The sequence below is a fragment of the Camellia sinensis genome, chromosome 5, assembly GCF_055761805.1.
Source record: "Camellia sinensis isolate YWXY chromosome 5, ASM5576180v1, whole genome shotgun sequence".
Taxonomy (NCBI): domain Eukaryota; kingdom Viridiplantae; phylum Streptophyta; class Magnoliopsida; order Ericales; family Theaceae; genus Camellia; species Camellia sinensis.
This window is the reverse complement of record NC_138965.1, coordinates 92,375,628-92,391,035: the sequence shown is the minus strand read 5'-3', so window position 1 is coordinate 92,391,035 and position 15,408 is coordinate 92,375,628.

Here is a 15,408-nt window from a genome sequence, read left to right as displayed (position 1 = left end):
CAAGTACCAAATTCAGATTCACATGCAAACTTATCCCTATCTTTATACATTTCTTTCTTATTAAATATGACATTCTACTTCTGATTATTTTCTGATTTTTATCATCCCAAAACCGATAACCAAATTGATCAATGCCATACCCAATAAAAGTACATTTAACAGATTCAGGATCAAGTTTATTTCTATCAGAAGAATCTATATGCACATATGAAACACAACCAAATACCTTCAAAAAAGAAAGATTTACCTCTTTATCGCTCCAAGCTTCTTCTGGTAACTCTCCATCTAATGGAACAAATGGACCACGGTTAATCAGATATGCTGCAATGTTAACTACATCTGCCCAAAACATCTTTGGTAATCTGGCCAGTATCCTCATACATCTAGCACGTTCATTCAAAGTTCTGATCATGCATTCTACAATGCCATTCTGTTGAGGTGTCTTTCGAATAGTCTTCTCCATTCTAATTCCACTTTCTGCATAATATTTCTTGAACTCATTATCCTCATATTCCCCTCCATTATCTGATCTCAAGCACTTAATTTTTAGACCTATTTTAGTCTCCACCAAGGCTTTTCACTTCTTAAAAGTAGTATAAACTTCAGATATATGTTTCAAAAAATAAACCCATACCTTTCTCATTGAGTCATCGATAAAGGTAACATAGTATGATGACCCTCCAAGAGATGAAACTGGTGTAGGTCCTCACACATCTGTATGAACCAACTCTAATTTTTCTGACTTCGGTTTCCTGCCATCCTTTGAAAAATTGACCCTCTTTTGTTTGTTGAAGATGCAATCCTCATAAAAGTCAATGTCCACCGATTTCAAATTTGACAGTTTTCCCTTATATGCAAGTACCTTCATCCCTTTTTGACTTATATGCCCAAGCCTTTGGTGCCACAGATTTGAGTCTTCCTTCTCACCAGCAACTGCTATTGCATTCCTATTGTTTGTAGTCATGTAAAGGGTGTATTCTTTTTTACCACAAGCAACAACCATGGTTCCTTTGGTGATTTTCTACAAACCAACCATGAAGGTTACAACATGACCTTCATCATCAAGTTGTCCAACAGAAATCAAGCTTCTTTTTAGACCACGCACATGTCTGACATTCTGTATCTTCCAACCAGATCCATTTGGTAACCTGATTGTTACATCCCCTTTACCCACAATCTTCAAAGGTTCCTCATCAACCAGATAAACCTTCCCGATATCACCACCAATGTAATTGTCTATGATTTCCCTCTGTGAAGTAGAATGGAATGATGCCCCAAAATCTAAAATCCAAGATTCAAGAGGGCTGTCAATACTCAAGATCAAAGCATAATAAATCTCCTCCATTGCAGCATTAGTGGACTTCTGATTTTGATCACCTTTGTTCTTATTCAATGTCAGGCAATCTCCCTTCCAATGTCCCTTCTTTCCACAGTTTCAGCAACTCTGTCCCTCTCCAGTTCTTGACTTGCTTCTATGTTTGGATTTTGATCTGTTGTGGTTCGGGTTTTTTCCTGCTGATCTTCTTCTGGCTTCTGTATTCAAGGCAGAACCTGATATTTCCCCTATTTCCCTCCTGCAAATTTCTTCACTCAAAATTAAATCTTGAATATCATTGTGATTCAACTTTTCTTTTCCTGAAGAATTAGTTACTACTGTTATAGTACCATTCCAACTTTCTAGCAAACTAGATAGAAGAATCAAAGCCCTAACATCATCATCAAATTTGATAGATACAGAACTCAATTGTGTTACCACAATATTGAATTTGTTCAGATACTCAACCATCGAAGCACCTTCTATCATCCTCAAATTAAATAATCTATGCATCAAATAAACTTTTTTTGAGGCAGAGGGTTTTTCATACATGTTTGAGAGTGCCGCCATGAGACCTGCTAGAGTCTTCTCTTTCATTATGTTAAACACAACGTTACAAGACAACGTATAGCACCTAGCACTTGGCGATCAAGAAGAGTGCACTCATCGTCCTTTATCTTTTCTTTTTTCGTCCTTGAAAGAGGCTCATATAGTTTTTTCTGATACATATAGTCTTCAATCTGCATCTTCCAAAATTTGAAATCTATGCCATTGAATTTATCGATTCTAACCTTTTCGTCTATAGCCATCGCTCCCACTCGAACCAATGCTCTAATACCAGTTGTTAGGAATTGACCCTTCCTAACCAAGATCGGTGACACACGAAATAAAAAACAAGAACGAAATTAACGAATCAAACAAATCACACACAGAAGAACACAAGGATTTACATGGTTTACCCCAGAATAGGCTTACATCCACGACTGTTGCGGTTTTCACTATGATCAGAAAAACACAACTCTCTCTTAACCTAAAGGAGGTGCCCCCTCATCTATTTATAAGTATAGAATTAGGGTTACACAAAAGCACATAAGAATTACGAAAGTACCCAAAACCCCCCATTGGACCCTATAGCGATCCCGGTTGTCCCTTTACTGTTTTGTTGTATTCCGGACTCGGTTCCGTGATGTTGGTAGTGGTACACCTTGTTGTCATCCTTTAATTCCACTTGATTGAGTTTTAGGATGTTTTGGGCAGAGTTGTTACAGGTTGGTTTGGCCTTGGTTTCAATTCTTTGTTGCCCAGATTTTAGAAGGTCCACTCGAGCGGGCCTTCTTGCGCTCGAGCGGAGATTGCACACTCCCAGTTTTTCGTGTCCTTGCAAAACTTCTGCAGGTGTGTTTTTCACGCTCGAGCGGGTTTCTTTGCGCTCGAGCGGTGGCGCTCGAGCGGGTACCTTGGCGCTCGAGCGGGTAGTACCTTTGGGTGTAAGTTCTGGGAGGGGAAAATCTACGCTCGAGCGGACTGGTTTTCGCGCTCGAGCGGATTTACTTTATTCTTGTGTCTTGGAGCTCGAGCGGGCCTTTATGCGCTCGAGCGGACCTAGTTTTTGTTCTTGATGCTCGAGCGTTGTGTTTTCCGCTCGAGCGGGAATGTCGTATATCAGTTGGCAGCTGGGCATTTTAAAATCACTTTTTACATTCTCTCTCTCTCTCATACTTTCCCAAAAAGCCATTTGAGAGCTCCTCTCTCTAAAACCTTGCCTTCTCTCTAGATATTGATCTAGCTAGGGTGTTTTCCTCACCTTTGGTCTTTACAAAAAGGTTGTTGATCATCGAGGGCTATCTTTTGATCCGAGGAACTCGTGGTTTGAAGCAACTTCGTTTTCACCATCTTCTTCTTTGGGTCCCATCTTTTGAGGTAGGGATTCCTACTCACAACTATGGGTTTTGACCTAGATATTTGGGTATTTTGTTAAATGGTTGATTTTGGGAAGTTAGGGTTTGAAAATGTTGAAAAGGGGCTTTGTTATTTTGATTCAAAAAATATGTATTTCGGGTTTCAAAATAATGATTTTGTTGTTGGTTGTTAATATATAGGCCATTGGGCCAATATTGGGAAGTGAGGTAAAAAACCCCAAGTTGTTGAATAAATTAGTTGGTATAATTAATTTGGGAAAATTGTAGTCATATGGAATTGAGTTGGAAATAATGAAATTGCGTCATTATATGGTTGAATAGTGGAGTCAGATTTGTTAATCGCTCACTTTTGAAAACATTGATATTTTATCTGTTGAAGCTTTTATTATCTGTTTAGAAATAATTGTTTGGGCTACCGGTAGAGGGTAGTTTTGATTGTTGTAGACAATGCATAATGATTAGGAAAACTAAAACTAATCAATTGGATATGTCACAGAGTATGACAGGTGATAGAATACATTAACGTTATGTATTGATTGATTGTATATATGACCATTGTGTATATATGCATTGCATGTGTGTGGGATGAGATAGGTGATGTACTCCACGGTTTAGGGGAAGATAGGGGATGGACCTCTAAACCGGATGTTGTTTGGGAGGAGATAGGGGATGGACTCCACTGACACAGCTCATATGCTTGTCAGATAATGTGTTGATACAGCTCATATGCTTGTCATTGGAAGTGTTGATACAGCTCATATGCTTGTCATTGGAAGTGTTGATATAGCTAATATGCATATCTGTTGAAATATGGATACAGCTTGTATGCTTATCTGTTGAAATGTTGATACAACTAATATGTTCATCTATTGAAAAATGGGAAATGTTTAATATGAGTCATTGTCTCATATAAAGGATTGGCCAGGTTCTGAGCCATTGATGTGAATTGTGAAATTGATAAGAAATGGAAACTGAAATGAAATGAGACTGAGTTATGAATTGGTTTATGGAAACTGAACATTTATCAATTGCTAATGTCTTAGTTATTGCTCATACTGTGTTTAGCATATCTCTACTGGGCGTTGGCTCACCCTTTATGGGACATTATTTTCAGGTACAGGTAGTATGCCACCTCCAAGGACATAGCTTGGATGTTGATGAGAGTTGAAGACTCTTCTTTTATTTATTTTGATGTATTACATGTAAATTCAAGCCAAGGGCTTAATATGTATTGAGTTAGTACTCTTCTTTTTTGTAACCAAGTGTTAACTTGGAAAGCTGTAAGCCCTTAGGGCATTTGCTTTTGTTGTTAACATGTAATACAGTTGTAGAATTACTCTGATAAATAAGAAATGGTTAGCTTATCTTATATCAATGCATATCTAATGAGATGGGTTTTATCTATTATTTTGAGGGCGTCACAGACCCAGTGTTTGAGTGAACAGTAGGATTGAGTGAACAATACTTATCAGGGTCCACCGACCCAACATAGAGCTCTACCACTTGAGTTACATCCGCAAGTTTATTTTGGTTACTTTGTGAATGTTTATTTGATTAATTTTGCTTTTCATGATAGTTTAATTTAATTGTAGCTCATTCTCTATGAATTTTGATATTATTCATTAATCATAAAAATTGTTATATACACATATATTAGGATCTTATGATTCTCTAATTGAAAAGAACTAGGCTGGTAGAATCCCAAAAGTACCCTGTGTAATCTGCAATTTTTGAAAACATTCTCCTTGTCGATAAGGAGTCATGCCTCGTTCTTTTGGTGGCGGAGGTCAATATTTGATTCCTTCCCTTCCCACTCTTTCTCTCACTTTGAATATACTTTATTATATGCCTGATGCTTTTTTAAAATTTCGATATCTTTGATTTTCTCGGAAACCTTACATGGCATTTGTGTCCAACTTGAAACTTGTTGGAAACCCAATTTTAGTGAAATAAAATTGTTCGAAATAAATATATTGCACTTTTGCTCATGTGAAAATTTCTTCAATCATGTGGTATTTTCTGTTTGGATATTGGTAATTCCAATGCCATCATTATGTATTTATTTTGGGAAGACAAAAATTGTTACTTACTTTTTCATGCTTGATTTAGCACTAAAAAGCTTTCATTGTTGACAGTTCTCTCAGTCTCCCCATTTGTGTGCATATATTCTGATAAAGGCTCTCTATGCAGCTTAAGTCAACAATCTCAATATATGTTGCAATTGATGTTTTTGGGTTTTAGTTTAACTAATGTTTGCTATGGTCTAATTGTTTTTGTTTTAACAACTTTAACCTATGTTGCAAATTGATGTTTTTATGGCTTAGTGTAACTAATGCATGCTTTGGGTTAATTGTTTTTGATTTTGTCTTTCTGATATTTTCTGCTCAAATTTGTTGCTCTTCTCTTTGGCAGGAGCATCTTCTTTAGCTTCTTCCAGTTCAAACAGTTTAGTGTGAAGATTTTTCTCTTAATAAATGAAGTTGCTTGATCGCACCTAGTGACTTCGTTGTTTTTCGTTTCTATTTTTTATTTCTTTTCTTTAGTAAGTATACTTATATCCTATATATGATAGACCCTTCAAAAAGTGTTGTTCAAATGTTACCACATAACAAGGCAAGTAGCGATTGGTTTTTCGCAACATCTTTGGCTTTCTTCCTTTTAATTTTTATGTTTGTGTTATCTGGTTTATTTGTTTACCTTTACCCTTGTGTTCTCCATCTTTGAAGATATAAAAAATGCTTCAACTTTGACGGGTTTGTCCTCTTTGAACAAGAACTTGGAACGTATTTTGGCAACGAACTCAAATTCATGTCCTATTCTACTCGACATATATGAAAAGGTACAGTTATTCATAGTTCAGAGCCTTTGGAATGGTTATAGGTGATATAGTAGCTGTTAGCATCTTTTCTTAGTTAAGGATGAGTCATGGGTTTATGGATTAAATCCAAAGATTAAAATTTGCTAATGCAAAGTTTTTTGTTTCATCTCAAAAGTGTTTGGAGAGTTTTTATGTTCCCCTCTTGAATTTTCTTTGAAATCATGAAGTAATAATATACTACAAGAAAAAACACTTTTGGTGACCGCCTATTTTGAGTTGGTCGCAAATAGTCCACTTTCTGCGACTAAAATTTTTTTGGTTGCTGTTGGGTATGTTTTCGCGACCCACAATTTTTTGGTGGCTACCAAATACAAATTTGATCGCAGAAGGTCATCTTTTGGCGACCAAAAAATAAGTTGGTCGCGAATGACTTAACTATTGGCGACCAACTACAAATTTGGTCGTGAAAGATCACCTTTTGGCAACCAAAAAATAAGTTGGTCGCGAATGACTTAACTATTGGTGACCAACTACAAATTTGGTCACGGAAGATCACCGTTTGGCGACCAAAAAATAAGTTGGTCGCGGAAAGTTATGGTGGGATAAATTTTAAAAAATGGGTACTACTGTAATTACATTCTATTTTTCTATTTAGATATTGAAGGTTTTATGAAATAATATATAACCCAATTTTTATGGGCTATATATTTTCTCTGCCAAATGTGAACAACAAGCATGTTACTGACAGAGTGGATTGGGTGCATGGAGAGTGACTTCTTGGTCAGGAGTTCAACTCCTAGGCAACACAAAAGAATATTTTTCTTTGGATGAAGGCACTGACTTTTGGCGACCAACTATAACTTTGGTCACTAAAAGTTACACTTTTGCTAATATGGTTTGGACTTTCCGCGACCAATTATTTGGTCACCCATGGTCCCTTTTAGCGACCAACTATAATTTTGGTCGCAGAAAACTATCTGTGATGAGGCTTTAGTGAGCAACTCGCGACCAAAACATTTTGGTTGCAAAAAGATTTTAGTGACCAAATATGGTACTTTTCGCCACCAAAACGTTAGTCATGGAAAGTGTAATTTCTTGTAGTCTCCTTTCTCACTATGAAGTGCATGAGTAGAACTCCAACCGATTACGATGCCAAATGCTGTGATACATATCACAAAATGAAGGCATCTTGTGATGAAATTAAGAGGGGTTTGTATGCATATCTAGAAACTTTCTTGTTTTCTCTTAGGTGCTACTTTTTCCATTATAAAATAATAAAATGATGATTCCTTGGTGCCTTTAAGAAGGGGTTGTGTTTTATTTATTCAAGAAAATTTATATCGTATTTCCAACAAACCTAGAGTTCCGTATACAAGATTTCCATATCAAATTTAGAAGGAAAACTAAGAAGGTTCAATCCTAGTAAAAGATTATGTTTGTAGATGTCTTAATCTAGTCTAATATGATTTTTGATCCATCAAAATGCAAAATATAATGTTCTAAGGTTTAGGTTTTTTTGGGGGGTTGTTCTTGGGAGTAGCATATTTTGAAGGATGTAGTCTGTATTTGCCCGATCATTGATTTTTTGGGATGTCATTAGATGGTTGTAGACTTTCCAATTTGCTTGATTTATTGGATTCATTTTATTTTTGATTTTTTGGGAGGCATTGTAGTCTATAAACTTAAGTTCTTTGAAACAATGTATTCAAGATTGATGCAATGTGGTTAGGGGAGATTTAAAATAAGTTATATATCATATTAAATAAAAAAATCTTACAATTCACGATTCATAATTTTAACAAAATGATTCAAGATTCGACAACAGTGGTCCCTTGCATGTTTGAAGGAACATAGTAGTCCCTTTTGCAGTGTAATGGTGCCATGTCCCTTTGTTTTTATGATTTGTTTGATGGAAAATTACAATGACCCTATCCTGAGATTTGGTGCAATTAATGCACTAACCCCTTGATTCGTTTTAGACACAAACATCCTTTAGAATCCTACTTATAATGTTTACTACCCTCTAGCACTTACACCATTTGTTTAGTAAAAGAATGTGAGAACAAATAGATTGGTTCAGTTGCTGAAATTGAGTTATATTGTGGTTGGTATACAAACTATTCTAGTGTTATGGTACGAGTTTATTTATTTAATATTTGTACTTATAGAGTCAATATATACAAGTAGGGAACATATGCCATTTCATTTTTGTTAGGGTATACCCAAAATTACAGTTTTTTTAACCATTTATTTATATCACATTTTGTTAATTAACCAAATGGTATTGGTGCCCAAGGACAACCTATGTAATATCTATTAGACTTTAAGGGAGGTTTATGTTTTTTAAAGAAAAACGAGGGGGTAATGAGTATGTTAAATTTTAGGGGAGGTCAAAATAATTTTCCCTTTTCTTAATTGTATGAATTTCATTTTGTAAATTCCTTATCAGACCTTATATGATTATCCTGTATTCTTCCTATCTACTGGATTGCCTTATTTTACTAGTAAAATTTTATTACCCGTAAGGGAGGTGGGGTGTAGGCTTGGGGTTAAATTCTACCTTTCTTGTTGCTCTTAAAAAATGTAACTCCCCTATTGTTTATTTTGTAAAACTTATATTTCTTTTTGTTAACACCATTATATAAGCCTCAAAATAAACAAAAATGTCAAAAAAAATGCGACATAAAACACAAAAAATTGCCTTCATTTCCTCCGTGGAAGACTAGAAGAGAAAACTAAAATGAGCTTATTCTCATAATTATAACTTACTAACTATAATTCTAGACTTTCCATTATCGATAGGCTGGCTGAGTTTTTATTTTATTTTATTATTTAAATTTGGAAAAGCTTGTTTCTATGTGTGTTAACACCTTATGCTGCAATTGAAATTTCTCATCCTTTAGTTAGTCACTGACATTTTTTTGATGGCACAAGCAGTCTAATGTGTTATCACTTGATCTTTATAGATGTCATATTTAAGTTATTTACAGTTATCTTTATCATGAATCATGTATGCAGACCCAAGTCTTCGAAGGATGTCTGAAAAACACAAGGGTAAGTATGACCTTTTTGATCTCATGCTCTTTTTTTATTCTTTTTCTTTTTTTGTCTTCTTCCAATTAAAGCTGTCAAAACTTTTATATTGGTGTTTACTTCTATTTACTCATTTTTTCTTTTCATTTAGAAAATATTTGGGTAAATTATAAATTCACTCCTTGTGGTTATGGAAAATACATCCTGCCCTTCAACATTTCAGATCACATTACAATTTTCTTCTTCGTAAGACAAATGTTAGGTCAACTAACAAAATTGGATAATGTCAACGATTTTTTTCAAATATCTATTTTACCCATAGCTCCTATATCTCCATGTCTCTTTCCTATTCTCTTCCTCTCTTAGCTACATCCCCCTAGATAATCCAGTGACCTTTTCATATAATTTTAATTTTATACAATCACTTATACATTTTTATACAACTTTGCCAATGATTGAAAATTGCAAATGCAGTGTATAGCCCAGATCCTTGTCCCATGAAAGCAGAGTTCACAAGACTAGCCTCACAGCCAAAATGCAGCACATACCCACCACACTCCCAAAACACAACACACTGGCTTCTCAAAACCCACACTGAACTAGTCACCAACAACACAAATGTATTCACCGCTCAGCCTCCAAAATTTACACTATATATATCTATATTAATTGAAACATTAAGGGTAATTAATTCTTCCTACCTGATTACAGTGATTAGTGGAGTATACCTGTTAGCTTTCTTCTCTTTTGTTGTAGCTTTCTCCTCCTGACTGCCAAAGAGTATGCATCCCCTACCCTTAGCTAGTAGCAACATATCAGGTGTAGGAGAAAGAACTATAGGGAAACACCATTTTTGAGATGGAGCACTTGGGGAAGGAAATAACGACATAGAAATAGTCTGGTCTTAAAAACCCATTATTTATTGATACAAATGTACAAAACCAACCATTTGCAAACTAAGTACTTAGAATCCCACCTCAACCCAGAAGCAATTTGACCCAATCTCTAAAAGGGCAACCATTTCAATGACTTTGCTACACCAATCAAATGATGTAAAAGCCACTTCAGCGATTGTGTAGATGCTAAGTGGAGCTATACCAGTTCAAGGTCTATCACTTTTGAAACCGGTGGCTGATGGGTTTTGAATTTGAAAGGCAATAGGACTAACAATTTGTGGATTCTGGTTTGACAGTGTCACGCCCCAATTATTTTTTTTTTTATTTACTCGAAATCATTACCAAAAGCCTTTAATTTAGATCTTTTTTTTTTTTTTGAAAAGAAATATCTATTACCCTTGAGTAATAGAAACATAATAGTACATGTTATCTCTTATGATAAATACAACAACAATAATAATGCATGCTAAGCTCCCGCTACGGAGTTACAAATAAATAATTACGAACATCAATGTCCAAAATTCATTTCTCTCACATCTACTATGAAATTACACATAACAGGCACGTGAACTTCTTAATCCTCCAACCAATCAATCCGACTTCTCTTCCTGGATGAAAATGAAACAATAAGGGGTGAGCACAATTGCCCAGTAGGAATCTCATAGTTCTAAAACAATAACCATCCTATAGATAGAAATGATCATTCATGCAGGGTGATACCATATAGTAAGGTGACATTTTGTAAGTTCAAAATATTATATGTAGAGTATCTCTTCTCAAAATTTCTTTGAACATTTAAGGAGAGCTTTTAGTCATAAAAATCATCCCTCATTATCATAAAAACGATAAATCCTTTTCAAAAACAAATATGTTTAAGGAACAACATCATTTTGAATTTATTAAATAATTCCAAAATATTCATCATTTAATTTCCATTTTAATATTCTTCTTTTTATTCCCATTTTCCTTTTTTACTAAATACATTCATTAAAACTCCATAACCTCAAGTTCAAGTTCCCTTACTACTCCAAAACAGCCCTCGTACACTCCATTCCCACCTGTCTATTCATATTTGCTATAAGTCAAAGTAGAAATCCAAATCTCCTTTATATTCACTAATAGTTCTCTTACCCTCAACTCCTACTTGTCTAACAGCTACATCACATCCACATTTGCATTACCAATTTTAATTCAACATATCACAAGAATAATAAACCTTTTTCATTCAATTTTCTCATTAATTACAACACAAAACTTGTAATCTTTCCTCATACTTACAAACAACCTGGTGAATTCGTTATCACCAACCCCTTATCCAGTTACCATTTCATTATCCATTCTTTTCAAATAATTTCTATATGCATTCCCCTTCCATACCAAATTACACATCAAATGGTAATTTTACAAGTTCATCACAAGTCACACATATCACCATTGACGTCAACACATTTCACAACACATTCCACCTTTTGTCGACTTGATACGGAGGGATAACGGGCACCCAATTCATGGAACATTCCACGTTTTTTCGGCTATTATACGGCAGGAAGTGAACTCCCAAAAACCCTTTTCCTCAAAAATCATGTTTTTTTCCTAAAAACATTTTCAAAACCAACCCCACATTTGCCGACTATTTTACGGCAGGAAGTGGGCACCCAAAAACATTTTCAAAACAATCTGTTTTTCCACTTTTGCCGGCTATTATACGGTAGGACTGTGTTGACACCTAAAAACATTTTTCCCACATTCGTCCAACGATAAGCCTAAACAGGGCATTTGGGAACCTTTAATTCAAAACCACCCCCATATTTGCCGGCTATTATACGGCAAGACGTGGGCCCCCAAAAACCTTTTTTAACTCCCTGCGTGGGTACCAACATAACCCAACCCAACCCAACCCAACAAAACTCAACTCAACCTAACCCAACTCAACTCAACACAACTCAACACATTTCAACATAACTCAATGCAATTCAACAAAACACACAACACACAACAAAATTCAACACAACCATTTCAACACCATTCAATACAATTCGGCATAATCCAATACAACCCTTAAACCTCCACATCATCATTTCATCACAAAGCTCATATCATCCATACCATTAGTAATTTTTTTTCCTCAAGTTTAGTTTCATATTATGACATAATTTAAAACATCAACATTGAGCGTTCAATCGCAACTTTTACATAAATTTTCAAACACTTTAAAATCTCAATTAAACTTGTACATGTGTAATTTAATGCCTCAATTTCATGATACTACTTTTAATTTAAGCAAAACCTCATCTATCTTCATGATCCAAATTAGGGTTTTTAAGAGAAATTAAGGCTTTTCACAAAAACACTTTTTATTGCAACACTTCTGTTAATTTTACACCCAAACACATGACCCAAGATCGTAACCTAACAAGTAAACCCCAACTCTTCAAACCCCAACTTCCAATCTCATGATTAGTCACAATATGCATGAAAAATATAAACTTTGTACTTATATAAAGAAAATACCACAAATCCATCTATAAATGAGGGTATTGAAGAACTAGAAACCCTTACCTCTTAGAGCAAAAAGATGACGACCCAAAAATCATTGGCGACGAAACCACAAACTATTTAGACCAAAAGGAAGTCCTTGATGAGATCTACAATCTTTCTCAAAGGACCAAGGTGAAAAGATCACTCTAGATGAGTAGATCTAAAGATCTTGGGTGAAAAATTTTGAGTTTAGCTAGAGAGAAGAGAACTCACGGCTTGGGAGGAGAAATGAGAGGAAAAATAATGAGAGAGAAGTGGTTTGAGTCTATATATAGTACTACAAAATAGCCCTAAAGTCAATGAAAAATGTTAGGTTTTTATTCTTGGCAATCCCATTCGAAAAAACTCTTTTCAATTGTAATTTTATTCGATCTTGTATTTAAGTGAGGCTATGAGTTTTAGACGTGAATCCAACTCGAATTGTGCCTTGCAGAGAGATGTTTCAGAAGTTAATTCTTTCTTGTTTTCCATTTCGCTGACTATGTCAGAGATTGAGCTACCCGATTAGCTCGCGGGGGTCTAGGGGGCAGCGTCCCTTGGCGGGTCCAGCACAGCACCCTGGCGGGATCGAGGGGCAATGCCCCCAAAGCAAAATACAAAAATGCATTCGAAGTTGCTTGTACTAAACGTTCGAGCAAAGAACGTTTGGTCCCAGAAGTTTGACCTCTCTGCAAAAGTACAGGAAGTTGGGATTTTACACTCGAGCAAACTTTCCTGCTCTCGAGCAAGGTCCGCTTGAGCGACCATTCTTGCTCTTGAGTGCAGCGGCCCTGTTTGATATAAATATGTGTTTTAGTCAGATTTTAGGGTATGACTTCCAGATCCTCTTCTTGGGTATTAGGGTTTATATCTGGAGTTTCTTTGCTAGTTTCTTTGATGTTTGTTTGAGTTTAATTCATGGTTTGAGAAGTATACATCAAAGGATTGTTTGTTTCATTTAATACAAAAGAGAGAATTGTTCTTCGGTGGATTCCGGAGTGGCTCATTGTCGTGATTCGACATTGGTGATGTGGAATCAACGTTGGACAACATAATTCCAACGTGAAGACGAGGATGGAAGAGGCACATAGGGGTCGGTTCAATTCGGCCGTGGATTTGTTAAGTAATTGAGAGTACACTTGTGTAATTTCTTTATGTCTTCTTAATGGATTATTCTTTGGCTTTTGCCCGTGGTTTTTTTTATCACAATTGGAGGTGCTTCAATTGTGGTTTTTCTACATTAAATCGTTGTGTTGATTTGTCTATGATTGTTTGATTGGGATTGTTATTTATTCGTTAAAATTAACACATAATCACAAATCAATATCTAGGGGATTTCTAGATTTTTCAAAAAGAATAAGTCCAAAACCCCCCAAAGGTAAGGCCCATTCGGACTGAAAATTCAAAAAATAACCAAGCAAGGGTCAACCCCTGGTGTGGTGGTGTCGGCCCTTAAGGAAGAAAAGACAATGTTGTCAAGGCAAGGTGTCGACCCTTGGACAGGAAGGGTAGACATTAAATTTCAGCACCTATACTCAGATTCTGGAATATACAAGGGTTGATCTTTCCCAGGCTGGTGTCGACCCTTCCCAGACTGGTGTTGACCCTTGTGGACAGCAACAAGAGACAGGTGTTGACCCTAAATTCCAGCGTCATTTCTAGAAACTTCATAAACAGGTAAGGGTCAACCTTTAGAAAGACTGGTGTTGACCCCAAAACAGAATTTCTAAGTTCCCAAGGAACGTTTTGACAAGAACAAGTGCGAACAAACAAACCCAACATGTCTAAATTGAATTATACTCCTCCAAACCAAGATACAACAACCCCAAAGACTCCTAAAATTAAAATAATGAAATTAAATACACCCTCCAATAGTTTAAAGGACCCAAGTGTTACATACAATGCGGTCATCAAAACCCACTAACCCACTTGTGACACTTGATGGTGCTTGTTATTCTGATTGGACATTCCATGGGAAAGAAATACAACCCAAGAAACACAAAGCTATTGTTCCAACTTCATCTCATAAGAAAAGAGCATTGATTAAACCCATTGTTGATGTTGGTACAATAAAGTGGGAGAGCATGAAAAGAACACAGGGATTGAGGATAAGCAGAGAAATATGGTAATAAAGATAGAAATTGTTGTAGCTTTATTCTCCACGGCTACCAAAGGGTATCGGTTAAGTGTAGGGAGGGGTTGGGTGGCAAGGGAGGGTGGATATGGGGTTTAGGTGATGGAGATGAAAGTATTATGATAAATTTATTTTGGTACTGGAAGGTAATCAGGTAATATTACACTTTCTTTTAATTTTATAATTTCCTATGTCCTGATGATAAACCCCAGTGTTATATTTATCATTTCCCCAAGCATGTTTTAGTTATATATATTTTGATAAGATGTCCTGGTTCTTGCTTTTTAATGCAGAGTGGGAGGAATCTCAACAGAAGGAAGCAATTGCTAAAGGCTTTGCTAATAGGAAAGAGTACTGGCAACATCAAAGTGAAACGAACCCCTCAATGTGCAGAATAACTTATGAGATATACAAAAAGGTAAATATTGTTTTATTTTAGAAACTTCTTGTTAGTTGTTCATGTGTTATAATAACCATTTCTTGCTTTTTATACTCGAGAATGAATAATATGCAATATATAGTTTATGGTTGAATTGAATCATATGGTTTAAATTTTTAATTTGAATCCCATTTCAAGTTTTTTTTTTTTTTTCTATTGAGTTTGATGGTCAAAATATTTTATCTATTTCAATCCTATGAATCAAGAATCATTATCAATGTTGAAGACAAATTTCCCACTAATCGTTCATTTCTCTTATTCATCTTATTATTTACCTAAATATAATTGCCAATTAGTATGTGAGTACAAATGTCCCAAGAGGCATTTTTTTCCATTA